The sequence below is a fragment of the Tigriopus californicus genome, chromosome 5 (genome assembly GCF_007210705.1).
Source record: "Tigriopus californicus strain San Diego chromosome 5, Tcal_SD_v2.1, whole genome shotgun sequence".
In the NCBI taxonomy this organism is placed as follows: Eukaryota; Metazoa; Arthropoda; class Copepoda; order Harpacticoida; family Harpacticidae; genus Tigriopus; species Tigriopus californicus.
The window spans coordinates 2,465,272-2,470,152 of NC_081444.1; the positions used below are offsets into that span (position 1 = coordinate 2,465,272).

At 40.3% G+C, this 4,881-nt stretch overlaps 1 protein-coding gene across 1 annotated transcript in view; it reads left to right on the top strand.

The window, feature by feature from the left end:
* The window catches only part of LOC131880698 (DNA polymerase theta-like), a gene marked incomplete in the record, with an annotated part of 62,639 nt that overhangs the window by 25,821 nt on the left and 31,937 nt on the right, over positions 1-4,881 (top strand).

Sequence of the window (4,881 nt, forward strand, 5' to 3'; positions counted from 1 at the left end):
GACAGTCGAAAATTGGACGTCCATGTTGATTTGTTTTAAAATTCAATATCCTAGTTGAATGGCTTATATCTTCAGGTGAAGCTGAGAGCGATCGATTTCGATGCCAACAAGCGCAAAGAAATGCGGTTATTTTGGGTCACCGGTCAGAAAGGCCTTACAGTCAGTGAGTGCGTCCAAGGCTGTTGTGGAAGAGGCCCGGGATGTGTTACAAAAGACCTCGGGATACAAATTGATTGGGATTCCAAAGAGGACCGAGAACGAAACTTATCGGCATTAATGAACGGTATGAATTTTTTTATTGATATGTTAAATAATAAAAAAACCTTTTCAGCCCTGTCATGAAATTGAAAATTTCCTTTTTCATACGAGGTACAAGTACCTTATTTGGGGTTTGTGCTGTCCAAGATGTTCAAACTTTTGTCTCGTCGGGTTGGGTTTCAAATGTTTCCTTTTAATCAACATAAAAGAGCAACAAGTACGTTAGCCAACTCCACTCACCCGACGAGGTCGAATTATCAATGATACAGGCCTTAAAAAAAGTCTTTACGTTTGTGCATTCTTCCAACTAAACGGTCATAAACTCAAGCAAAGTGGGGATAAGTTTTTTCTAAAAATGTACTACTTTTCCAATTTAGAGAGTGAAACAAAGAAGAACTCCCTTAAAACCAAGAAGAAGACGGGCAAGAAATCTACTAAGACCAACAAAGTAAACCTTAAACCGACGACGTCGTTGTCATCTTCTAAAGCCTTAAGGGCTAGATACCTGCAGAAACCCCAATTCTTAACCAGTGCATCGACTTCGTCTTCTTCTATTGCTGCTTCTACAAACGGCTCGACGAAAGTGTCGCCTCATTTGTTCTCGTTGCAAGGAAACCCAGAACACAAAAACGCATGTCGGGATCGATTTTCGACGGGAGTGTCAAGGCCTCGAGGAAGTCTTTGGAACAAGTTCTCCGCGAGAATATTGCAGCACTCCCGTGTGGCTCCAAATGCGGGCACAAGAACCTTGGTCAGACCTGGTAATGTACCCTCGAAAGTTTTAATGTGAATCTTTAAATAAAAAAATCAAATGTTAAATCCATGTTGGGCGAGGTCGTTTTGTTTGGCGTCGAAGCACTAATACTGTAGATGTTAATGTGTCTTGGGTGCAAGGAAGGTCAGAAGCAGGATGTTTGAAATTAAGAGGGTGGATAAAATCTCGTCCTTAGTTGTTTGCACCTCGGCCAGAAACGTTGTTGTGATGGCTAGTTAGCTGAGATGTTTATGAGCAAATTAAGTTTCAATTATGGAACACATCCTCTTAACTTTGGTACAGCATTTCGATAGCAATATCAACGTTCACAGAGCTCCAATTCTCTATTTTGTTGGACAAAATGAACCTAGATTTAAAAAGGATTCATTCTGCCTAGATGAGAGGGCCCTGTACTGCACACTGTGCAATCTTTTAGGAATGTTCGGTCCATGCGGAACGAACTCCATAGTAACTCAATCTTCCTGTCTCTCATAATCCTTTGAATTTGTTAGTGTCAAGCAAATTGCAATTGGATGTGCTAAAGTTTGCAAACCTGTATCAGAGCTGATCTAGGCTAATAAGGACACCCAATGTAATATATATGTTACACGTAAGACTAACTGGCTCTCAAGTGGGGTCCAAAGTAAAAAGAAAGAGGAAAATATACTAGTAGAAATATCAAAAAAATGTGGTTTCAAGCCGTACCTGGAAGTGTGTTCTGTAATTTCTTCTAACAAAGCAAATATCCGGCTTGCTTTATTAGATAAATTTAGTCCTATCGTGGAATTTTCTCAATTTAAAAATGCATCCTTAAAAGTCAAACTGAATAAGAATAAGAATTCCCAGGATAAGAAAAAGGAAATCTTCTTGGTAAACAATAAATAGTTACTTCAATTGAGGCAAAGCGTATCAATTTCCTGTACTTGGAAGATCACTCGTAACCTTCCCAATCTGATTTTATTGCCTTAAATGAAGTGGCATTACTTAATTCCTTTTGAGAGTGATCCAATTACGAACAAGATGAAACCACTTATACAGATTAGAAAATGCTAACTCATGGCAACCAAATACTGCACCAAGGCAAAATAGATCTTCGTTTGGTGGAAGATGTTCTGATCTACCGAAAAAGTAAGGCACACAACAAGAAAACCAAAAGAATGTCTCATAAGTAATTTTTTTAGATCCGTGGGCGACAGCTGAACGGCTGTTTGGGTATAGGTTCTGATTGAGGAGGGCACAGCCAGTCACCTTAGAGGACTACAATGCCGTGGTTGGCCAATTAGTTGCCGCAGAAAACCGTAACAACCCGATGTCACTCTTCTTTTTTAATAGGGTACAAAAAGCTTCTACCATACCAAGTACAGTAAACGGAGGAAATACGAAACTTGTTGTTGTGGCTTTGTGCGTGACATTTGTTGGGTATTTTGGATTTTTGCATTTCTGAAGCACAAGTGGAAACCGTTTCTATCATACTCTTTAAATTTATTCCTTTGACTAAAGAACAAAAAGGGTTATTGAGAAATTTCACCTTGATTTCCCAAAATTCCTCTATAGCCCCCTTACGCTGCACGGCAAATGTTTTACGCTCTGCACTTCAGAGGGCGCTTTGCCATTCAACCTCTACCAAAGATAGGGCGATTGGGCCATTTCCTTTTCATTGAACTTATTGCGTTTTGCGTTGTTTTGGCTGATTCTTATCAAAATTTTATTTATATGGTTAGTACCCACATAATGTCCGGAAAAGAAATTGCGTTCAAGGCAAGAGCAGTTTATTTAGGAATCTACGACCGTGCCTCTTCCCGTTTTCTTGGCCTGCGTGTGACGTTGCAATAAGGCCCTATAGTTGTGTAATTCAATTTCCAAAACTATCGTTTTAACGATGAGTTGCTCAACACAAAAAAATTAAAATGAATAGCGTAGCCCCTGTCGGCTATTGACTAACCAATGCCAGAACTGGGTTAAAACGTCTTTGGAACTTGGAACTGTCTATTTCTCGTCCTAAAATGCCGCCGAGATAAGGTTTCTAGAGGACGAGAGTAATTTGGTTTCTCAGTCACAGGTCGCCCAAGCCTTATCTCTCTCAAGGAGGACCTCTTAACGCGAGTACAATTTAAGTGAGGCTTACTTGTTTTTAATCCGAAAAATAACCCATGGATAACTGAAGGTGGATTTGTAACTACTTTACTGAAAAACAAGACTTTGAGCCCAAACCAGTGTGCTCGTCATAGTTGGAAAATTGGTTTAGAGTGAGTGTCCACGTGATGCACTTGAAGTGCGTTCTTTTATGCAGGCAAAGTTGGGGAAAGCCTATGACAATAACCCCCCCCCCCCCCCCCCCCCCCCCCCAATGCACTCGAAAACGGGATTTTGAATTAATAGCCCATGTGTAATAAAGAAAATTCAAGGAAAGATGTAGTGAGACAACCTGTTTTGGGGAATTATAATGAGGGAGTAGGTAGACAAATATTGCACTATTCAGGGTTAATTTCATTTTATTTTTTTTGTTTGGGCTGCTAGGGTCCGAGGATTGGCCCTCGCTCGGCTAGCGAAAATATCCAAACTCCGATTGGCAGTTTCATGTGCAGAATCGAATGCTTCTCCACCTTTGGATTTTTCAGCGTCTAAAAGTTTGCTTAAGAAAGGCCGGAAAGGAGAATCGAACCAAGGACGGCTCTCGTGTTAGGAAACAGCGATAAGCATAACGCCAGTCTCCTCCCTCCCTTTGTTGAATTGTCACGTTAAAGACCTCAAAAAAAGCAAAGTTTTGGGGCGATATTAGAACACTTTTCAACAAGTCTGCAAATTGAAATATTTGGCAAATTGAATATGTGTTGGTTCAGGTTGACTGGGCATGTTATCTACAGTTCTTCCTCAATGAAATGACGTCAGCTGTTTGCTTTCCCCTTCTCTTCTCAAAGGAAATAAGTAAACACTAGGTCAATCAGACGATTATGTATGAGAGAGAGTATTTCAAGATATTTTGTAGGGTTGAACGAAGAGTACTCCGAACATCCTTTGATTGGAACATGAAACGCTACAAAGGCAGGGTCTGTGAAATCTGAGATTTTGAATAATGTTACTTTGCCCGCAAGGAGAACCATTTTTTTTAATTTTTATTAAGATCGGTCTTCAGAGGCATGATATTCACTCTCATGCATGCAAAGGAAACCAAACGCCACGGTTAGAGTCTCTATCTCATGGATTAGTAAATAAAAAGTAAATTTCTAGCCCCGGGTGAAGCGAAAAAACATTTCCACCTGTCAGATTTAACTTTGAGTGAAAACCATACCTTGGAAATTAGTTCTCATAAAAAACGACTGCGTATTCTTTAGTTGGGGGTCTCTCTCTTTGCAAGTAGTTTATTCAAGTTTGCATTTCAATAAGTCCATATGGTCAGGACACCTAAAACGTCACCATCCAAAACGTCAAAACAAGACACCGTCCAAGATGTCTTGACCGTATCGACTTTCTTCAAGCCTCAGTTTGTTAAACTGCACCCAAAGAAAGGCCCCGCTATAGAATAAATAGCTATTCTTTCGCAGCTTCTAAAACGACGGTGTGAATGAAATAATTTCAATGAAATAAGACGGTCCATGCATATTTTTGAAATTCAGAAATGAAAAAGTAATTAACGTTACTCAACGGACATCACGACTCTCCTGTCTTCTGGATGTGTTTCTCCTAAAGGCCCGAAAGACAGGTTTCTCTCGGCAATCTATCTCACCACGACACCCAAACAACCTAAGTAGCATTGACAACTCGACATCAAGCACTCGGTTTAGCCTGTAAACTGATATTCAACATGGTAGCAGAGTACATTGGCAACTCCATCTTACAGCTTGCAAGCACGGCACTAGGCGTGAATCCTC